This window comes from Nipponia nippon, unplaced genomic scaffold (genome assembly GCF_047370975.1).
Source record: "Nipponia nippon isolate SJK-2023a ecotype South Korea unplaced genomic scaffold, ASM4737097v1 scaffold_19, whole genome shotgun sequence".
NCBI lineage: Eukaryota > Metazoa > Chordata > Aves > Pelecaniformes > Threskiornithidae > Nipponia > Nipponia nippon.
This window is the reverse complement of record NW_028262335.1, coordinates 8081259-8105070: the sequence shown is the minus strand read 5'-3', so window position 1 is coordinate 8105070 and position 23812 is coordinate 8081259. Positions and strand designations below refer to the sequence as shown.

At 42.0% G+C, this 23812-nt stretch overlaps 1 protein-coding gene across 9 annotated transcripts in view; it reads right to left on the bottom strand.

Annotated features, from left to right (window-relative positions):
• The window catches only part of LOC148056034 (uncharacterized), a 69752-nt gene that overhangs the window by 28069 nt on the left and 17871 nt on the right, over nt 1-23812 (bottom strand). For 8 of the 9 annotated variants that reach the window (XR_015704338.1, XR_015704342.1, XR_015704340.1 and 5 more), the window contains exon 2: nt 226-301. The gene's annotated coding sequence lies outside the window, so the exon portion shown is untranslated. Of the gene's footprint in view, nt 1-225; nt 302-8250; nt 8412-23812 lie in introns of those variants that run through there. The other variant, XR_015704339.1, reaches the window with a different exon arrangement.

Below are 23812 nucleotides of genomic sequence, written 5' to 3'. Positions count from 1 at the left end.
AGAGAAGGAGAGTCCAACTGTTTAGAACTGTTAAATGTGAGTTTTTGCCCATGTTTACATGTGGAATGGAACACAGCCATTCAACCACAAAATGTTCCCAAAGCAAACATCCAAAACCTGGTTGCTGGCAAGGTATGTTGACAGAATCGCCTGAAACCAGTCATTCACAGAATGCCAAAACAACAGATTACCATTGGTAAAAAGTACGCAAGGTTATTTTCTTACCTCCTGGGAAGAGGCCATTGCAAGTGACAGGAAACAGCGATCAGCAAAACAGAACGTAGGCTCAGGTTTTTTTCATCTGGAGAGAGAAAGAAGATTGGTGTTATTTCAGATATGCAGAAAAGCATGCCATTAACACCATAACGCTAGCACATGTTGCCAATAGCATGTATGAACCACCTGAATTAGAGTATGCATATTCTGCTAAGTCAAGACTAGCTAAGCAATACAGAAATAAAGCAACAGAGGTAAAGGCAAACATAGACAAAGTTAACTCAAGCAGGACACAGCCGCTCCAGACATTTGTCAGAGGGGAAGGCGAGATCAGGAGGTGACCTGTGTTCCTTCAAACAGAGGCCTACATTTTTGTGACAGTCCATATTTTTCTAATCCTGGATCGTGTCACTGTAGCTCTATGCTTATTCAGATAAATGAAAAATACATACTTGAAGTTGGTATGAAACAGAACGAACATAACATGCTGATATCACCCTTCGGGATGTTGTGAGAAGGGAGAAATCTATGAAATAGGGCGAGAAATTACATCCCTGCAAAAAAATGTAAGTAATAGCTCAGGACACAGCTGGGAAGAATCCTTCCTAAGTAGTGTAAGTTTTAGAGTGACTTCTAGAGAGTCCACTGCATTTTGCACAATGCTAAGATATCTACCCCTCTTGCACTTTCAAAACCTTTTCCAGGCGGGACTGTTCCTCATCCTTCTGTTCTTTGGCAGACAGACATGCCCATTCATATCTCCTTCTCTGTCATACCCTGCGAAAGCCAAGCCAGTGTCCGTAGGTTGGATCTGTTTTCCAGCATTAGGCTGCAATCTAATTTGTACTTGTCAAAGCCCTGTGTCCCAGAGGAGCCAGGTTCCCTGCTACACCTCCCCGTGGCAGCCATGTCTTGGCTCTGGCAGGGGAACTTGGGCACAGGGGTGAAAAGCTGAGCATGAGGCGTTGCCCATCCCCAGTCAGAATGGGAGAGGCAGGCTTAGTTTCCAGGGAAAGTCTCAGCAAGGAGACACACTTGGAGAGGAAGCTGAATCTGGAGCTTTTTCCTAGCTCTACTCTATCACAGCAGAGCATGCTCATGTTCAAAGCAGAGTCCCTGCACTGACAGGTTGCCTTGAACTGTATTAGCCAAGCACTGGATGTTGCTGCGGGCTGGGCAGCAGTCCACGTGAGCTTCCCGAGGGGAAGGAACATGGGACTCAGGTCCTCTCACCAACCTTTGGATTGGGTCCCACACTTGCAACGTCCTTTTAAAGAGTGCTTGCATTTAGACCCACGCAACCTATATGCAATAGCAGCCCTCTCCTGTTTCACAAATGAAGGTCATAACCACTTTCTGCCACTGTCAGCTTTCCATCTTACTCGCGCTATGCAGCTCTGAGGTATCCAGCTAGCAGCAGAAGCCATAGGTGTACCATACCTTACCCGCCTTGCCACGCTTAATACGTTGCCCTGCTTCTTTCACATCTCTGAGAATTATGCGATGGCTAACTAACCAACAAATAACAACGTTTCACCATAATGTTTTCTTTTCTCCCGCATGTTAACACCTCCCCACCAGCTGAGTGATCCCTGTATGCACCAAATTCTTGTTATTATTCTGCCTGTGCATTGACACCTTGTTGTATGAGCCGTGTTGATCGATTGCAGGTGGCCCTCACTATGAAACTGGCCAACAACCCACTCACAAATTTGCTCCACTTGTTAATATTAAAATCATATGGCCAATGCCTTCCTAAATTAGTTCAGGCTTGAGGTACTGCTGCTTCACAGTAGGAAGAATGTTGCAGCAAGCTTTCTGCAGGCCCTGCTATTTATGGTAAACACTCCGCCTTGTTGAAATAACATAAAATTTTGAGATAAACCTATTCTAGCAAAGGAAACATTAAAGTGCCACCATCTCTGCTTTAGAGCATTAAAATAAGTTGCATTGCAGCTGCCTCACATGGTACATAGTTAAATGCACGGGGCTGTTGAAGATCTGAGGACCACATGTTCTCTGCTTTGATGGAAATGGTAAGAAAAAGATTTGAAGTGCTCCTACTGGTTTGATTATCTTTGCGCGTACATAGTAGAGTTAGAATACAAGGAAATGCCTTTTCTTGTAGGTCTATCTGGTTACGCAGCTGTCTGGACAGCGTCAGGTAGGGTTCTGCCCCTGATGTTTGTCACACGTGAACAACCTCTGCCGATCCAAGACTGAAGAGACTGCAAAGAGTAGTGGAAATCTTGCAAAGTGAAGACCAGCTTAGGTTCTCAAGATTCACTGCTTACCAAACCTGGAAGGGAGCACGGGAATATTTGCTGGTGCTCCTCCATTTATCAAGTAGAAAAGAGAGGGAAACTCTTTAAACTCTCAGGCACAAAACTTTGGGCTGATTTTTTATATGGATTGGCCAAAGAAAGAGCAAAGCTGGTTTTCACCTTCCTGCACGATTTATTTCATTCTGTGGCATTTGTTTGCAGGTCCCAATGCACTCTCTTGGGAGCCACCATCAAAATAGAATCCAAGCACCTCAAAAGCCTTCGAACATAACACATTATCCCAAATATTTATGATGTGCATGTACTCCTTTCATACTTTGTTGTCTGAAAAATATTTTAACAGGTGGATTGGCAATGATGCCTAACAGCTATTTGAACCCATAACTTTATTGGTATTTCAAGAGATAAGCACCAAGCTGTGTTTCATTCGCCTGCAGTGCCACAGAGGACTGGAGTTGTTATAGAAACTCACGCACTTGCCAGAGACCCAGGCAGGAAACAGCGTTACTGCACGGTGCCAGAGCATTCAGCCAGACCGGAGGAATTTGCCTATTTTCTGCCAACTCCTCTCATAGAACAGAAAAACAAAGTAGCATGAAACATGTCCCTCAGTGCTGGCACAGTCCTAGCAAGAATCCCTTGCCAGCCAAGGCTGTTTCCTTCCTTTAAAAAGGTGACCACCCTATTTTTTATCGCTAAAATACATAGCTTTATTAAATACACTGATTAGCAGATTCTTAGCTATTCCAGATGTGCTCAGATGACGCAGTGGCAAAGGTATTAAAGAGACCATACCGAATGAGAGTATTCGTCTGACATTTGTAATGCACTGCCGAGCAAAGTAGATTGGCTATCATAAATGATCCCATCTTGCTCTGACGTTAAGCTTTTGAGTTAAACTGCTTGGTGTAAGAAAGTTTGAGGTTGAACTGTTGGACTGCAAATAGAAATGGTGGAAAAACCATTGTTTTAAGACACTAATAATTCAAATGAGCAAAGGTCTAGGCAAATAACCTATGGAATAGTGTTCAGCTGGCCAGAGAACACCATTTATGATCTGCCATGGCTACTGTAAATCCAATCGGAGTAATTTTATGGTTGTGAATGTCAGTGAAAGAAACCAGAAATCTACGAGATTTTCCTGGAAATCCCATTCACACATCAAAAATGAGAAAAACTAGGAAGAGTGTGTGATTCTGCAACTAACAGTTACTTTACTAAGAGAAGTTTACATGCCACCATTATTATGTTTATTAAAAAAAATTCCAAGGAATATGTTTCCAAGAAGGAGTGATATTGCATGCTCCAGGATGTCCTGTTAATCCTTTGCAGAAAAAACTGTGGCTTCCCTCCACAGATACATACTTCAAAGCTTTGACTGAGATTCCTTCCATCAGCTTTTAAGATATCCAAGTTAGGAGCATACGCATTTAAGTGTTCTGAGTTTACTCTTTGCGGGAACCAGAGCTGGGTATCTCATTTCGGATACATTCAGACCTGGACTCAGGTAGTTATTCGAACTCTAGATGCCAGACAGAAAAGCAAAGAATTTGAGGAGGCATGCAGACACAGAATCATTATCAGAACAAATCAGTTGAATGCTGAGAGCGGCTAACAACATCGCTGTGCAAATGTATGCATCTTCCAGGGGGACTTTCCCAGAATAACTGCATGCTCTTGCCTAGCATTGCTTGGGAAGGCCACCCCAGAAGTTGATGGTTTACGGTAGTTGAAGTGGGATTAGCCTTCATGAAAGACCCAGGAATACTTTTTCTCAGTGAAAGTTTACAATAATATTTTAAAGACTCTCAACCGACACCCATACTTAAGCTTTGAAAACAGATAATGCATTTTTAATGGGATTGCACATCTGACAAGGAATTTGACTAATTCCTCTGATAGCAGACAGCTTCCTCCCCATAATTCATCTCAAAAGGATCAAAAATCAAAACACTCCCTACCATCTTTGGAATGGCCCCCCCCTGCCCCCAGCTGCCTGGAAAGGATCAGATCAATTCCAGCAATTCAATGGCAAGAGAACAGAGCGACAGATACCTGACCTCCCCACAGCCTGCTCTACCAAAATAAGGGCTTGAGTCAAGAAGAGAAGCAGGCAAAGGCCCGTTGGGCTGCTGACACTGAGTCCATTGTTTCACAGATGCAGTTGGCAACCAGCGTTGTAGCTATCTCAGCCTTAAGTCTAGCTACCAAAACCTTCAAAGGTGTTGGAGTCAGATAATGTCTTTGCTCTGGTGAACTAACAGTCATGAAGCATTGGGAGGTGTCTGAATTCCAGGTGTTTTAAAACGAAAAGCATGAGAGTTTTCATTAGTTTTTTTCTAATTTGCCCTAATGAGGATTTCCTACTCATAATGATATGTTTTGCATACACTAAAGCCTTTCTCCAAAGGAGGAGACAAGTCAGTAGTCTCCAAAATCACATGGCTGTGCCTTTAACGCCACTCGCAGCATAATCCTTTGTAGATGATCCACAGCACAAAACCTAGCGAGGTCTGTCAAGGCATTTTTAGCATTTGTTCTGTTAAAAAAACAAGAAAAAAACCCTGAGGTATTAGGGTGCACTAATCTTTAGAAAGGTTAATTTATTCATAGAGATTTTGACAGAGATGTATGGCTAGGCTAGAGTCCCAGGCACTTCTTCCCAAGGGGAACTGCTAGTGCAGAGACGGCTTTCCTGACATAAGAAGAGAGAGGCTTCAGAAACGGACCCAAACTGCATTAACTTGGGGGCTCCCGTGCGTTTAGAGCACTTCTACTTTCTGTGACCAGCAACTGAAGCTTCTCCCGCTCCAGCCAAACTTTAGCTGCCTGTTGATGAAGCAGGAAGGAGCCCTGTCTTCCCAGAGACCATGGTCACGTATGAGCCACAGACAGCAAAAGCATTGCTATCTCCTACAAAAATAATAGGTAATGAACCTCGTTCCTCTTTTACAGCAGGCATCTCCCCTGTAAGAAAATTGAGAGCATGCTGCAAAACCCTTTCAGAGTGGTGTAAGCTGATGTTAGCATGGGATGGACAGCACACGATGCTGTCTTGATGACAGAAAGATCTGTTCTTTCAGATACGCCTATTCAGGCAGACCATGCTTCTGTTTGATTCTTCAGAATAATGTTTTGGATTTCTAGACATCATCTTGGATACTTGTTCTCAGACCAAAGTTTAGTGAAACTAAATTAAATTTATTTTTCTGAATATTTTGGGACCTCTCTTTCAAAATGCCAGAAGATAAATCCATGGATGCTCCAATAGGAGACATCATGCTAAAATAAATTGTATCCTTGAAATAAAACACACCAGAAAGGAAGGGGGGCATAACTTTAAGACATCTGATCATGTCCTATTTTTTCCACTTGGAACAGAGTCTGCTCCATAACTGCACAAAGATCACTTACAGATTAGAATTTTTTTTTAACCTTTTTAAACTTAGGCAGAGAGGATGTGGCAGAAGCCAGCCCAATCTCTTGTCTCTGCAGAGGCCTCTGGGACCTGTCAGGACACTGTAGGAAGCCAGCCTGATAACCAATTTGGTTGCTTCTTTTTAATTTGCTTGGGGTCTGTGCAATTAAAACTAAAGTTTCCACCGTCTGCAGAAAGATAGAGCTAATTTGTGACTGCCCTCCAATTTCTGCAGCAATTCTTCAATGTCAGGAATACCTGCACTGTTTCTTTCGAGCTCTTGACCCAGAAAGCAACTTAATCCTGCTGATAGTCAGGTGAACCATATCCCAGGCTGTACTAGTAAGAATGCAGCCAGCAGGTCCAGAAAAAAGATCCTTTCCCTCTATTCCTATTGCGTCTGGAGCACTGTGTCCAGTTTGGGGCTCACCAGTTTAGGAAACGCATTGACAGACTGGGGCAAGGCCAGCCACAAGCCACCAGAATGACAGGGGCTGGGACACACGACTTACAGGGAGAACCCGAGAGAGGCGAGTCTGTTCTGCATAGAGAAGAGGAAGTGAAGGGGAGACCTCGCTGCTGATTACAACTACCTGATCAGAGAATACAGAGAAGATGGGGCCAGCCTCTTCTTGGAGGTGCATGGCAATAGGATGGGGGCAACAGACACAAGTTGGAAGATGGAAAATTCCAAATAGACATAAGGAAACCTTTCTTTACCATGAGGGGGTAGTTAAATACTAAAATAGGTTGCCCAGAGAGGTTCTGGAGTCTCTATCCTTGGAGGTGTTCAAGACTCAACTTGATACGGCCCTGAGCAATCTGATCTAACCAGACCTGCTTCGAACAACAGGTTGGAACAGACGACCTCCAGAGATCCATTCCAACCAGTGTTCTGTGATTCTATGATTTCTTTCAGTGGATGCCCAGTTAAGAGCATCTGACATTCTGGACACATGCTATGAGAAATGACTCCCCACATAGCATTGTGAGTCAAGCACAGCCGGGAGTTCTGCGTATTTTTCTTGTGCTGCAAAGACGTGACCATTTGTTCCCACAAAGAAAGAGAGGGGTTTACCTGAGCTGTCTGTGCGCTTGGCTGGACAAGAATCTCAAACTACACATGAATGAAGAGCTCATCTACTCTTAGAGAATCCACCTCCTCTTACAGTCATATGCATGCAAACTAGTTTCTCCATCAGTATCTTATTTCCAATCATAACATCTCTCCCAGTGCTAAAATTAGAAATGGCTCATCTGCAGCTAGCCTTGTTTGGTCTCCTTGTTTTCACCTGCATCTCCAGCACTGCAAAGGACAAGGGACCAGCTTAGCTAGCGTGAGCCAAAAGCAATAAGGCTCTGCTGACCATAGCTAGTTAACTGCTAGTTTAGATTATTAACCTCTTGCACTTAATGAGAGTCCTGAGGCCGCTTAAGCCACAAGACTCAATTTCTCCTAACCACAAACATGGAATCCTCATTAATATGAATCTGAGACACTTTCCCAGGAAGAAATAACTTGTAGAATGTAGAATCTACCCAGAAGCAAATGATGCTGGATTTAGAAGTATGTTCGAAACTTCTGCAGTTCAGTTTAATTTGTCCCCAAGGAAAGGAAGGAAGGTCTGGATCAAGAAATGGATTTTTATTTTTAATTGCCAGGTGTCACCAGACCTTAACAAGAAAGTTTTCTGATGTTTTCCCCAACACCCCCAAATACTTGTAATTATTTTCTGGGGAATTTTACTTGAAAAATGATCTATTTCTAACTGAATTTAAGCCTGTGTTATGCAAACAGTAAACCAGCTTGTTTGAAAGTAATCTGTACCCAAGGGCTAGCAGAGGAATAAAAATAAATACAGTATGAGAGGTTTTACAAAACCACAGACACCACCAGGTTTTCCAGGTCTGAAGGAAGAAAATCTCGTTCTGCAGACTCCCTTTTATATTTTTGTAAGTTAAATTTTTTAAGATGCGTTACAATTGATATATGGATCAAGTTTCCCAACAATCAGCACCTGCTACCTCTGAAGCGGAATGCAGCAGTGTCTAGCAGCATATAGCAAACTAGTTGAGGACAGGAAGCAAAATTTATTGCGTTAATTTGAAACTACAGAAGGTAAGGGTTTAGCAACACATGACTACTCATTTTCAGCTCAACTGTTGATCTTGCCACTACTCAGCGCAAAGCCAACATTCCAGGATATCCTTAATGGCCACAAGTGATCAAGGCCCCTGTATTTACACTGGATCCCAAAAATGACACAGCTCGTGGTGCAGCTCTGGGTATGCTCTCTCATCTCAGGATCATCAACCCCATTCACCCAGTACCTGAGCTTCAGCAGTGGCCCCCCAGCCAAACCCCTTGTGAGGGAGCCTGCAAAGCGGTGTGGGATCTGCGCAGAGATCGGCAGGTGGCACATCTCCTCTGGGAGCCGCTTTAATCTCAGCAGGGTGTTCCAACAGGCAACGGCTTTGAAGTAACAAGCGAGCCTTTCTCCCAGGTGGGATCATGCTGTAACAGAAACAGGGGTTGCTTTCCCAATTGTTCTGTCCATTGTCTGAAATACAAATCCCCTGTCTCTAACCTCAAAGTGTAGCCGTGCTAGGTGAAACCTGAAGACTACAGGAAGATGGAGGCATTTCTCTGAAGTAAGACTCGATCTTAACCTTGTACTGCCAAGATAACACCCTGTGGGAAACTGTGGTTCAGGGACTCACATCCTCTGATAGAAACAACCCACCACAATGGCTTCAGAATCAACGTCCTGGAAAGCATCAGTGTGTAATGCATTATCCCCTGGTGTCTGCGCTACTGTGCTGGCAAAAGCTTTTCATAATGACAATCACATACCACCCCCCCACGCACACACTGGTTTGCATTACAGAAAACATGGTACAACAGAAAGCCAATTTCTCTGTGCTGCAATTGGGTTTGGACTTACTCCAAGCAGTCACTATCAAACAATCTCCTTCCAGGAGTTCCCACTCACTTCTCCTGTATCAATCTACTTTTATGCTGGTATCTTGTTTTAATCTTTTCTTTCACATGGATGCGAGTGCAATACCAAGAGCAGATGTGGCTCATTTATGTGTATAGCAAGTTTCAGTCATAATACATTTAAAGAGCTTTCTCAGGTATGTTTGTTTGGCTTCTACAACACATACACAGTGTTTTTCATTAGATTTATTTCTGGCAGGTGTGGTTGAAATGTGAAGGATCAGTGGGGCAATTTTTCCTCTCTCTAATTTAACATGCTTTTTTGCAGTTTTAGTAGCAAAGGGATATTTGTCAGATATACAACATTCACGTGAAAATCTATTTTTTCTGTTAAGAAATAGCTTTTTGACCAAAACAGGTGTACTGATTTTGATTCACAAAATAATTATTTCATTCTTGCTTGGCTTGGGGATGTGTTGGAATTCCCCAAAATATAGGGGGACAAAGTTTCTGCCAGCTCTACCCACAGGGTCTGTTCTCAGGTACAGCAGAGATGGCCTACCAGCTCCAACCTGCACCAAGGAAGGCATAGAGGGAGCACGTGCTACTGCCCTCCACACCGTACTACCCGTTCTGTGCATATGCAAAAAACATTTTCTGCAGTCTGTCGATACGGAGCACTCCACCAGCCTGAAGTTCACTTCAAACCACACATCATGCAGCGGTGAATTTAAACAAGAACCCACAACACAATGGCAAGTAGTAATGGACTATGCAGGTTTCATTCCTGATGGTCATCACTAGCTCAAGTGACAAATAAATTCCACAGGCTTCCACCTCTTCCTGAAATACAAGAGCTTTCAGGGATCAGCAAGGATCAAGACGAGCTTGAGTACTGCCAAGGCATCTCAGCAATGGGAGCTGCTCAGCTTTCCTCCACTTCTGTGGACCACGAAGCACTGTCACCCTTACAGCCACTTATCTCATTTAAACTGCTACTGTATTTTTAAATGTCCTGCTGCAACTGTCTTTTTTTGTGTAAGTTAACCTCTTAGAGTGGAACTATATCAGACTTTCCCTCATTTATCAGATGGCAAAAGCTACTACATATCATCATGTAAAATAAGTATTTTTCACTAGCAAGGCATAAAATCCCCTTAGTGCAGTTCAGAATCCAAGTAGCTTAATATGCAAATAATTACAAGCATGGCACAAACCCCTTTCTGACCGTTCAGGTATTAGAGGGCCCAAAGACTGATTTTCACAGCATTTTTCCTTCTTTTTAACCTTGTCTTGCTGATGTATCTGATCAGTTACATCAGGAAAAGATTGTGCCCTATTGCCTCATAAACAATTCACTTTTACAAGCATGAAACAACTATTTCTTCCACAGGTTCCTTCTACCTGTGCATAGTACTGATTTTGAAGTTATCTGTTAAAAAGCTCCATTTTGTGTAGAAGACAGGTTGATGATATTTTTTATTACTTTTGAAAACATACACAAACCCGACAAAGAAACATCAGAGACAGACAAAAGACACAGCCTACTGCAACATGCTTAGCGCTTTTACATCTCACCGTCAGTCTGCCGCTTCCTGCCAGAGACTGCAGGGTATGAACGACCACTACTCACAGCATTTAAATTCCACCGAACGCACCGTGCCCTGACTCCCAGCCAACGTGGGCTCTGACACCACGGCTCTGATACCTCCTTCTGACCTTTTTTCCTTCTCTGAATAGCGGAGGCAATGATGCTGGAGGCTCATTTTGGTGTGTGTGTGTATGAGTAACAATTCTGATACCTCTATGACTTTTGCTAAGGGGTTTTTTTGTGTGTGTGTTTTGGGATTTTTTGTTGTTTGTTTTTTTTTTTTTTTTTGACATTTTACACAGGACAGATGTTGTCACCAAGGCTGCTCTTGTAAACAAGATATGGAGATGGTCTGGATTGGGTTACCTTGGTAAAATAGTTTAAAATAAATAAAAGGATGGTTGGTCTCTCTCGGATGAATTAGCTTGATTGGAACTGTCAGACTAAAAAGGACTAAATAAACAGAGTTGTGCATCTACCCTTAATGGAGTTAAGGGCCCAGGACAAGTAGTAAAGATACACAAAATGAAAGCCTAGATGATAGAATTCATCCCTGCGCAGACATGGCCGATACGCATATAAGCATCAACTAAACCCCAGTCTAAAGAGGGTCTTGGATTTACAGAGACCATGGATTTAGTTCACAACACCCACTAAAAGCTGTGCTGATTCTTTTTCCCTGCTAATAAATAATTTCACAGAAACATAAAAACATGAGTCAAGGAGATCTAGAGATGAGACAGACCATCACTGCTTCCTGTAATTTCAGATCTCCTGGCCCAGGGTAAGATGGGACATTGCTCCACAAACTGTGCTTTGGATTAGTTAAGTCCTTAAAAATCAAAGCTATTCTGCTACTCTGTCTCCTTCCACAGGACTACCTGAGTTCTAGCCTACTTACAGTGCTCTTGCATAGGCTCTCCCTTCCACTTCTGTGCCATAACGAATTCTTCGTTGGCTGCTCTGAACCGCTGAGCCATTTTTGATATCGCGTAGCAGACAAGTCCTGGCATGGAGGCATACGAATGTCAGTGATGGATGAGTCTTCCTGCATAAAACTTTCTCATGATGTTGCATAGTCATTTCAGGATGAAAGGTATGCAAGTGTAGATGTTTACAGCTTTTCAGAAGGAAATGTAAAATTCAACAGAGCATCATCCTCCAACTCCTATTGGTACATTTAAAAGGCCCATAGTAACTGTGTTACTGTGGTGCAACAGCCAAACACTGATAATTAAGGACTCCGACTCTTTTTACGGTAGTACCCTTTTTTATATTTACCACCTTGAGCTGTTCAGACTGAAATTTTCAAAGTCTGTCTCAGACCAAGTTTCCCCCCCTCCAAAATAATCTAAAATAGCTCATCTGTGCATTGGTTTGTTTGTACACAAATGAAATGTAAAGAAAAGCATATTGTTTTGCTATGCTAAATATAATCTATAAATGGCACGGTCAAAAACCTCTAGGAGGTTTAGATTTCAAGTTATTAGAAATTACTGGATACTGTGACTCTCTCCCAGTTAACAGCTATGAATGCAGCACAGAAACAGAGGTACCTACACAAAGAATTTGGCCCACAGCAAACATATTATTGTAAAGTTGTCTAGAAAATAGATGCTGTTCAGACCAGAAATTACCTTAAATGACTGTTGAGTTGACTGGGTTACAATATTTTAAGGATCATAAAAATAAATATAGTTGTCCAAACAGTGAGATGCAGTGTATTGCCAAGTAAAACACCACAGCATGAAGGGGTGCTTACCCTGCGTAGCACTGGGCTGCCTGTAAACTACAAGAACCAGGATGAAGTGACTCTTTGTTCAGTCTGTGTGTTTAAAAATTGACGAGTGCTCCGTGGTATCAATCATGCCTGTCAGACAGCACAAGTGCAGATCTGTTACACTTAAAGGGTTGTCAAACGAGACATGATTTAATTTGTCATTTTTTTCTCTCTCTCTTAGTGCTGCATGCACGTGCTCTTCATTACTCTTCATCATCAGGAAAATGAATACATTTTTTGTATAATTTTTTTTCTCCGAGAGGGTGGAGGGATGGTTGTTTACCAATGACCCAGCACTTGTGAAGAGATCATAAGCAGCTGTTCCCTACATGCCCTCACGATCCGAGAATTTAACTAAAGCCGTGGGAGGAGTGGGATAGGAGAAGGGACTATTTGGTCCATTTTTTTCAATAGACAAAGGCCCCAGTCGCACACAGCTCCACAAAGAGACTGCAGGAACAGAGGCTTTGGAGCTTGTCCTGCATTCTATTTCTTCATTAAATTTTCCTCTTCCAACTTCTCTAAAAAAATGTTAACATGGTATCTTCACGTTATGTTTTGGGAGCACAATCGTCAGGGAGTTTTGCCCGCTTCAGGACTGCAAGATTTAATTTAAAAACTTTCTGACTTCTATAACTCTGTGAGCGTGGTTTATTTTATTCTTGAGAGAAGCTTTACCTGCTGTCATAATCCAGGAAGTAAAGCAGATATATGAAATATCAGAACGTTGTGGGAAAAGATTAACTCATTTGTTTCACAGTTCATGTGGGATTTTTCCCATTTAAGATAAAGAATGAATGGTAAAGGAGAAAAACAATATAAGGAGAAATATACTGCAACAGGAGAAAGAGAAATACTACCTATTGATAAGTATACTTTTCAAATTGGTGGGAAACCTGAAGCTACATCCCCAAAAGAGCTTTTAGATACCTATGAGTGCAGTTACACTTTTTCCCTTCAACAACAAGTCTAAACTAATAAAAATGTTCTTAACTCTGGGCAGAATTCCAAATACTTCTTGAACCAGGTAAATTCCTGCTGCTCTCGGTGGGAGCAGATGTCCCAGAATTGTCCAAGGATGCCAGTTTGGCCTACCACATAATAATGCTTTCACAGTATAAAGCTTTATTTCATCTGAAGTTGAGAACCTTCTGAAAAGCACTCAGCAGAACCAAGGCTGTCTAGTGCTTGTCTTCAAAAAAGGAGGTTGAGGGGAGACCTTATTGCTCTCTACAACTACATGAAAGGAGGTTGTAGCGAGGTGGGAGCCGGTCTCTTCTCCCAAGTAACAAGCGATGGGACGAGAGGAAACGGCCTCAAGTTGCACCAGGGCAGGTTTAGGTTGGATATTAGGAAAAATTTCTTCCCCGAAAGGACTGTCAGGCCCTGGCCCAGGCTGCCCAGGGCAGGGGCTGAGTCCCCATCCCTGGAGGGATTTAAAAGCCGGGTAGACGTGGTGCTTAGGGACGTGGTTTAGTGGTGGGCTTGGCAGTGCTGGGTTAACAGTGGGACTTGATGTTGAGGGTCTTTTCCAACCTAAATGATTCTATGATTCTCATGTCACAGGTCACTTGTCCAATCTGTAAAATGGACTAAAACTCTGGAACAACACTGCCAAACAGAGTAAATAAATCTACTTCAAATGAGACTGGAACACCCTGATCCTGGGTCATAAGCCATTGCCTAAGCTTGGGACTGCAAGAATTCAGGTGACATCCAGCTGCATCTTTCAATTAACATTTCATTCATTGCAAGAAGTTAGCCAAGAAGGTCTAAAAAACATGTCTTTTTACTTTTAATGACACCTCTCTTTCTCTGCCATAAACAATTTGTCTGCCTTCTGCAAACACGTTTCTCATGCAGCCAGGACTAGGCCAGCTCAAAAGTAGATGTCATGAGAAACTCCTTCCAAGCACAACAATGACAGTCCTGTCTCACATGAAGGAGAGTCCAAACTGAAGTCTTACTTATTCTAGCATTTCCTATGGAAAGATTTTACAGGTCCCCAGTGAAAGCGAGCTTGAATTAAGTACAGTGCTAAACTGGTAAATCTCTGCCATGTTCCATCATGGTATATCAGCAAGGTCATTTTCTGAAATGCTTCTAACATGAATCTAGCGATACAGCATTGGAAATTATGAAATAGCAACTGTCAAAAAGTTTCTTCATCTTATTTTACCTGCTGATCCTAAGGTAGCACTTAGGTCCACAAAGCAGTAGATGCCACCTGTAATTTAATTCAGGACTGGGGGACAGAAATTACACAGTGAGTAGAAGAGTGAGACATCTAAACTTCACAGAATGTCCATGCACTGACGCTCACTTTGAGTACCTGGAAGTTTTAAAGGACAGTCTTGGTTCAATGCCAGTCTTAGTGGCAATGAGTACTCTTAGGACAAAAACACCTGCAAGGATCAGGGTCAAAATCAGAACTTTCAAGGTGGAAAGGTACCTTTTACAATCCTGAGAAGAAAAGGTATCCAAGTGGAGGGGCCTGGGCATAATATGATATGTAGTTTGGCTGAAGTAAAAAAGTGGAGTAGAAGGAGGTAAAATATGAGCAGAACTAAAGCATACATACCATGTCAGAAAGGAGCAGCACAAATACTCACTGAGCTTCACTCTAGCTTTTCAAACCCAGAACTAAAAAAAACCAGAACTCCAAATTCAGCATCTTGAAACATGTCTTCAATTGGTTTAAAAGAACAATTAAAAATTGAAGAAAACAGAAATTGTAGGGACCCCCTTTTTTTTTTTTAACATAAGGAGACATTTTTCCTATAACAAATAAATGTAAGATTTAAAAAAAAAAAAAGAGGAACTTGAAAAGTTGAAGAAGGATGCTTTCAAGACTTTCTTGAACACCTCTGCTTATTCTTGTGCTAACAATTGAAATGCAAGGGGAAAAACCATTCTTCAAAAATAGGAGAAAGCACTTGAGAATATTAAAGGGTTTCTCTCCCAGTTCATTTAAAGAAAACAGCAAGGTTTGACAGATTTCCCATTCGGGCACAAGATGAGCTATTGTTCCTTTAAAATGTATTTAAGTTACCCTTTACTTCTCTTGAACACATAGCAAGGTGAATGCAGATCTTCTAAAGACAGACACCTAAATAACGACAATGAAACATAACTTACTTATTCTGATCCTCCTATGATCCACAGTGATCTGAAGTGATCATTGCACACTGTGCAAAAGGAATCCTTTCTGCAGAGCACAATAACCTGTAGATTTTTTTTCCTCTCCACATAACTTTCATGTCAGAGACACAGGTAGATTTAGTCAAGGATTAGGCATGTTCTGTAAGTGTTAGCTAGTTAGACTATTCCTGTTAGCAGTGCATGAAGGGTCTCAAATTTATAATATCTAAGAAGGCCTGAGACAGAGAAAGTATTTCTGTACCTGTATGATTTTGATATGTTCAAAGGACCATTTAATACTATAGGATGGCCAAAATGTTTTCATACAAATATCCCACTTGGAAATCCAGTCAGAATCCTGGACCCTGAAGGATGGAAATAGGAGCGAGAGATGAAGACTTGCCTTATTGGATAGTAATGTTTCTTTTCTTTCTTTCATTCCATCTTACTTGAGGCATAGATATTTTTCTGCTACAGCCCTCTGAGCATCTATCACAATGCCGTCTCAGATGGTTTTTCCAGACTGTATTTTAATATCGAAAAATGTAGCCAGGATGTGAGGGGACCAACTAGGATAATTGTATCCCTCACCGTAAAGGAATCTATATAATATGCATTAAGCTCATACAAGTCAAATAATAGCAATCCCAAGTCTTTTCCTATGCCACAAGCCACAGAGCAGCCTCCAATGTCCAAAAACTAACTAGTCCTTCTAAGGGACTAGTACCAAAAGAGAAAGCAGGAAAACCCAAGCACACTGCTAACATCTGCAGACCCTACAAATAGCAGGGGATTTACTTTATTTGATGCCTGTTACAAGTGAAATACCACCAATCCATAGAGGAAGACAAAAACCAAATACAAGGGCAAATCACTCAGCTGTAGCCTTAAATTTGGCCTGAACTATACCCTTTCCAAGCATCCCATCCGCAGGAGAGCAGACATGCGACTCCACTAACCAACAACTTAATAGAGCATTTCAGAACTGATATTCCTAGAGTAGCCAACAGCAGCAGCGGGGAACCAAAAGGACAGTAGGCCTTAAGCACATGCTTGATGGTTTTTCTGAACTGAGTCCCACGTCCTGCTTTACCTATTCATGTGAATAGCCCTATTGAACTCAATTGGACTGCTTATGGGAATATGGATAGAAAACTTTGGCTCTACTTTAGTAAACTAAACTTGAGGAACTGTCTGAGTATACCATAACAAAGACCCTAAAGCCAGCAAGCATCATGAAAGGAGCTTATTTCATTACTAAATCAATTTATAAGTATAAACAGAGAGTTATCTGACTAAAATATGGATATTGCCTATTTGAAATACTGCACCTCAAACTCACTAAATGTCACCAATAGGCATCCCTCAAGGAAGCAGGCAGCATGCTGCCTGTGGATGCCCCAACTATAAATCAAGAGATTTCCTGAAGTCTGCCTGGAATGGTGGAGAGTAGCCAAAATTACATGAAGTGCTATTTGTGTGCTATTAGTTGTGGGGTGGGAGGGGGAGGAGTGTGGGAAGGAAAAAGGGGAAGAAGGAAAACCACTTTCTTAATAGTTCCTACAACGTTCGGACAACATTCCTTCATAGCATCCATTTATCAGGCTTCCATGTAATAACTCCAGGCCAAACAAAAAAAAAAAAAAAGGCTGAAAAGGAGGAAGGTGGGGAGAAGAAATCAGGGATACAGGTTTTAACAGGGGAAAGAAAATTGGAATGTTGTCAATGTTTCCATTTAAAAGACATATAGTAATTACAAAGTAATGTTTGTGTCTAGGTGCCATTCAGAGGTAGCACATGATGTCAGTGTGTTCTGCTCAGCAGTTTTGTATGTGAACAATAGTCCAGTCTTAGACAGAACTTTTAAGATTTTACATTCAGTCAACTGCAGCCTCCCACACCCCAGATGCATTTGCATTCACTTAAAAAATGTCCACGGTGTCATTTGGATAGCTGGGAAAATCCTGGCAGACGTGAAGGGCAGGTCCTGCAGCAGACGCGGCACAGCAAAGCACAGGATCTGCAGAGACACCTCCAAGCCGTAGCTGGAGCGTTCCCAGGCTCTGTGCTAAGCAGCACCGTTCTAAGAAAGGGATGCCATGACATGTTGATGACATGCATATTAAACAAGGGATATTCATGAAAAGCAAAACAAAACAAAAACCAGTCACCACTGCAACCACAGTGTTCCACAGTCTGAATTCCAGCTTTGTAGCTTGTTCTCGCTAGTGACCGAAACATGGCGTAGTCATCTAGTGGCCAGGTGAGATCCTACAGGGGAGAGTTTCCCTTTTCTAACATGAAAAATGAAAAGGTACTGAGCAATTAGCCCCCAGTATCTAATTTCATCGTGAATTTGAAAAATGCAGCAGGAACCAAGAAATTGAAATGGAACAATGTGCATATGTGAAGCCGAAGACAGAGGATGGTAGCAAGCCATTATTAGAGCATTAGAGCTGTCATGAGTGACCTCCCCTGCTGAGTATTGATATTAGCTTGAATACAAAAATTTTGCATCAACTGTCATCTGCAAGAAAGACAGATCTCAATGCAGCTAGAGCACAAATTCTTCTTCTCATATTTTAGTGGATCACATTCATGGTTGTCTTTTGATGTTTCTAGCTGAGAGAACATTTTCATAAAACAAAACAAAACAAAAATCTCTTTGGGAATCCCTGTTGGTGCGATGTTTTTGATTAGTGCTAATGTTTTTCTGGCCGGCTGTGAAAATGCATTTAACTATAATTGACTAGGCACTGTAATTCCAAAGCTTTATGAAACAAAAATCCACAGAGTGACAATCTGATACAGAAATCTGGCAAAAGATGATGTATCTTGCCCCTCAGAGACAAGTTTAATGGAATAAAAATATTGATCTAATATAGAAAGATTGGATATACATTTTCCTATAGCTTTCAGTATTATCAAGGGGGTAGGGGAGAAAATTCTTAACATGGAAACCTATTCATATTTGGAATAGTTTCCTCTTAAAGGAAATGGTGTAATTGTAATTTCAGCGCTCACTGCACGAAAACCAGACAAAGCACTGAAGACGATACCACAGAGAAGAACTCTGCACTGGCTGACGACACAACCCCATCTTCCCCGATTCTGATTTCTACGATTCCATGACTTCCTTTTCCACTGAAACTGGAAGCAGGGGAGAAAGAGGCAGGAGAAGAAAAGCAACAGAATTCCCTCACTTGGATCACAGTTACACGAGTACTGTATTCAGTGAGTCAGAGATGGACTAAAAAACCGTTTGCCGTTTCCTGAAGAGCTCCTTTTTATGGTGGCCATAAGGAAACCATGTGTTTTCTCTACTCAACCTCAGAACTGGAAAATGCAAGCCTGGTTGATTATCATACTGTAAATTTCAGAGAGTACTTTTAAATAATGCTCTAAATTGGATCTTCTTGTGGGAAAAACAAATCTGTCAAGAGAACAGACTTTTTAATTTGTGAAACAAGGCGCTCAGCTGTACGGGAGTAACAGTGACACCATCAATTTGGTTCTAATAGCTGATACTAAACTGAAAGATCACGGAGACGGAACATAGCGCTGGCTAGATGGCACCAGGCGACTGTCCGCTGCTCTCCCTTCTGGTTCATTTTAACCACAAAAAAAGTTGTGGATGATTTCTGCCTCTTTACGTTGGAGGGGGTGATGGGACTGAAAAAAAAAAAAAAAAAAACAACCCAAAAGAACACTGCGGATAAAGAAAAAAAATCACAGCATCGAATCAATTAATGCGAGTTCTTCCTAACTTCCATGCAAGCTTTGCCTTCAATTAGCATGATCTCACTGAACCCTCTTGTGTAGGCCTGGAGCAAAAGCAATGGAAACTTTCTCCCTTCTTGTTTTAATCTTTCACCAAGTCCTGACTTTCGCCTCCAGCCCGTCTAATTGAAACTAATCTTCGCGGGCGAGGCCTGTCTCTTTCCCTTAATCCCTCTCTAAGGAAGCTCACATGGTCCCAATTACAGCCACACCGGCCCCTTTTATTCCCCTCCTCGTCTCCTTCTGCCAGTTTCATTTTTTGAAAGTTTGCATTATTAACTCCATGCTTGCGAGTTCCTGTCTGTCACGGGGGCCTAGAGATGTTATCACTGGTTGCCGATGTATAAGGTTACCATGAAAGCATTTTATGGATTACATTTTGCAAAAAGGCGATAGAGGGCATGATAGCTAGCACAGTGGCGAGCTTTATAGGAGTTTATATCTGCAATAAATGAGAGGCCAAGGAAGTGTTTATCTTGGACTTAAGTGTATACCTGCTTAGTTATCTAGAGGCAGAGACAATAACAGCTAAGAAGGGATCGCTAACATTTACTACAAGGGTTTCACAGAGATGCTTATGAGATGGGCTGCTACCCTAGGAGGGAAGCAGGCCACAGAGACACAACCAAGGAGCCCAGCTGAAGAATGTGTTTAACATTACAGAGTTAATGAGGTTATATGAAGGCAAAGATAGCACTCGCTGGTTCCCAAGCTGGCTCCTAATCCCAAGTCAAAGCCTAGCCCACTAATACTGAAGCTCAAACAATTTATTAAGAAATAGACAATTTTTTTTTCCTCTTCCTTTTTTCCTTTTTTTTTTATACTGCCTTCTCATAACTTGCCGAGACCCAGGCAATAGCTTCTGTGTTCCTCCAGTGCCATGATTTATTGCTTGCTTATACAGTTTCTGGTTCAAAGCTAGGTGCATAAATCAATCACGGTGGTTGCTCCCCTGAATACATTCATTTGAACTTTTCTGTTGTAGCCCTGAGAAAGGCTGCTCAGCACCACCACAGCGACCTCCCTCCTTTCCATCCCCAAAGTGCACTCTGGATTTCTTTGAGCACTAGCACACGCATCCCAAAATGACCCTCCCAACCTCATCTCCCTTCTTAAGCAGGGCAGCAGACATGCAAGAGAAGAGAGCCTCTGCAGATGGCATCAGTACTGGGCTAGCTGATGGCAGGCAAATGAAAGGAAGACAGGTGCAACCACATCAAACAGTAGCTATGGTCTTAATAATCACCAGTGGTACTATGATTTAGGCTCTAAGCAACCAAAACCACCAACTGCTGCCACTAACCAGAAGCTGGAGCAGACATTCACATCACCAAAATATAGCTCATCTCCAGAACCACAAACCTGCCCAGTTCTCACGCAAGGTGGATGGCAATTGAAGTCTCGCCTTTCTGTAGCAGAAGAACGCAGCATCTCAACCACCTAGGACATTCAACTGCCTAAATAAAGTAGTATTTCCTCATACCGTTTCCCTTCCCTTTGGAGAGGAAGGAAAAGCAAGGGTAAGAATCACACGCGGCAGAGGCGAACACTACCTCTTCAAGGGGAGGTTATGCCGCGGCTTTAGGCGCCCAGGCTCAGCTGTTTAGCCCATACATCCCCCTGGGATTCTTCAACAGCTTGTCAAAGAGAGAGGCTCCTTTTCCTTGTTCTCAGCCATCCGAGTTAGGGTACCTAAATTACAAGGTACTTTATATATGGTCCCGGAAAGGGTGAATGCTGCAGGAGTTCTGGATTTTGGCTCCATAGATGAGATTTTTTTTTTTTTGCAAGAATATCTCAAAATATGGAAAATGCTGATTTGACTAAATGTGCTAAAAACTAGAAATCTAGAAATTCCTGAAGTAAACAATTGGAAAAAACCTTATCACTTCTGTCAAAGTGGCTTCTCTATATTTCAAAGCATTTCATGTGTGAACATTTTTTAAGTATTTTTACTTCAGTTCACTAAAGTTTGAAAGCAAAAAGTCATTTAAACCAGAAAGATGACAATTGCATTTTTTAAAATGTCAAAATAACATATTTTGACAAACTCAAAGCATTTTTCCAAAACACAATCGAAGTCAAGAATTTGTCAGGAACCTTTCCCACAAGGAAAACTGGCATTTTTAGGAAGAAATAACTTGCACATCTGGATAATGAATTCTTGGCCAACACTAACTCATGAACTGCGGCCCAGTTAGCAGCAGTGCCACCTGTAGAAGTGCAGCAGACTCCTGGTTAGATCCTCAAGGAATCAGCCCCAGAGTAGAAGTAGACACTATAGCTATTTCAGTTACTCTTGCGTGAAGCCTGCTCACACTTTGGCTTTAAGTGCTCCCAATCTTTCTTTATAATGGAAATACAACACGTGCTTTTCCGCAGTGTTTTTTTCAGTATGGAAATCTTCATGACTCATTTGTCATTATTTCAGTGTCTTTCATAAGACACTTAATAAATGCCTGAAAATCTCACCCTTCATTAACAAAAATGTTTTGCCTTCTACAGCAGAGAGTCAAGCTTGAAAATCCCTCCCCGCCCCCAAGTTTAGAATGATAAATTGATAAAATAATAAAATAATCCAGCTTATTTTAAGTCTAGCTGCTAGAGGTGCTGAGGTAGTCTGGTGCAGTATTTTTAGAGTTTGTACTACTAATACAGATTTTATAAAGAGAAAATACATCAATACACGCTTACATATGTACGCATGCATGTGATCCTTGCTGTCTCTCTTCTTTCTCCTGGGAGATTATATTGTCTTTGAATACATTTATGCCCACCTCCTTTTTGGCCTAGAAAGCATAGTCAGCAAGAAACTTCACATTGCAACCTCTGGTTTGCTGCTGACTTTTTCACATGTGAGCCGAGAAGTAAAAACTCATAGCACACCACCATACATTTTATGGCACAGCACGAACGGGTCATTCTTTTCCTTTGCCTGTGATATTTATGAGGACTTAGAGAATGATTAACTGAGGGGGATGGTGGAAATGAATCCTTCTAAACAGTGAAGCTTTGGATTCTCCAACCAAACGAATGGCTTTTATTCCAGATTTATGATCTTCTCACAGCCTGGCTGTGATGAGTAATGACCTATCTTCACACTATTAAAGAATTTATTATGACTATTTATCACCAAAGTAACGTAACAAGATTTGAAGAGGTACACAATAATACTAGGAGAGCAGCCAACATTGTCTTAGCTGTTAACTTGCCCAAATACCATATAGCTAAAGTGGGGCTAGCAAAGGAGGCTGGCTGCTTCTGAGCACGTGCTCAGAGCGGAAAGTAGTACGGGAGAGTGTGCGGCTGGGTAGGAGAAAGTCCAGAGTCCAAAGAGGTATGCATCCAAGGGGAATATCTCCAAGGGAAGGAGGGACAGAGAATATAATTGTGCGCACATACACATCTGTTTTTCCCTCTTTTTTCCAGGCTTAATGATGGGGAGGGAAATAGATCTACAAGATGATATCTGAGTAGGTAGGCTAATGAGGCTATTTCCAATGGAGAATGAACGCCTCTAACGGCTGAGTAAATGAGACCCTAGAGAGGTTGCCCACAGCAGAAAGAACTTTTAGAAAACAGAAACAGTGATGGTGAGTGAATGGCGAGTACTCTGGACCTGAGGGATGCTCTTGGGGGACGTCCTAGGAGCCATACAACGTTCTTCATACCAGTAACTTTGAATTCTTCAGTTTTCAGTTGTAAAATGACCAGAATTACAGCTGCCTTCGAGACTTTTCAGGTTGGTGATGTACCTTGAGCCCAACACATAAGATAAAAATCCACAGCATCTCTGCCCCTTTGCTAGCTTGGAACTAAGCACTAACTAGCTGACCTCAGTGCCAGCTACCTGAAAGTTTCATAGAGGAGTTTCAAAATTCGCTCCATCATACGAGCTAACTGCTGAAAATATCACTGCTAAAAGAAACATAGTCCAGCAGAGCAAGTCATCTACTTACAAAGAGACTACAGCCCCTCCTGTTAGAGGAGTTTTCGTCTTTGCAGTGGGTTACATCCTGATGGCAGCTCTACCCGTGGAATCGGGAGCAATAATGGATTGCCTCCAGAGTCTCAGCACATAAGTGAGATCAGGCTGTTCCACTTTTGAAGCAGGCTGTCAGTAAATGTCATATTTTATTTTGCTTCCGAAAGACAAATATGGCAACACATACTTTGTTAGCAGGCCAAAAGAATTATAACTGTATTTTGCTGAAAGCAATGTTGATTTGGATTTAGCCTAACACTGCTTGTAAAACTGAATTACATTGAATTTGTTCTAAACAGCTGTGATGTTAGGATCTACACACACACTCTCTGCTGGCTATAGTAAAACTGCAGTTGATGCTCCGGGGAAACGCAGCTCCTCTCAAAAGCACAGGAAGTCTCTATCCAGGCCTCAGGAGCCAGTGAAGTGAGTGAAAAGAGAGAATTCATAGGAAAGTCTGGCTTCTAGATAGCCGTAGATGACCCAATACCAGGTCAATCACACAGACAGGGAGCAGAACCTACATGGGTCCCTGGAATCTCATTCAGTCTCCGGCCAGACCCCAGAACCAAAACATAACATTGAGTTTCATAACACTTTCATTCCCCTGACACAAGAACTTAGTACTAAAGGCCCACATGCCTAGAACACCATACAAATTCTAGGCAATAAGCC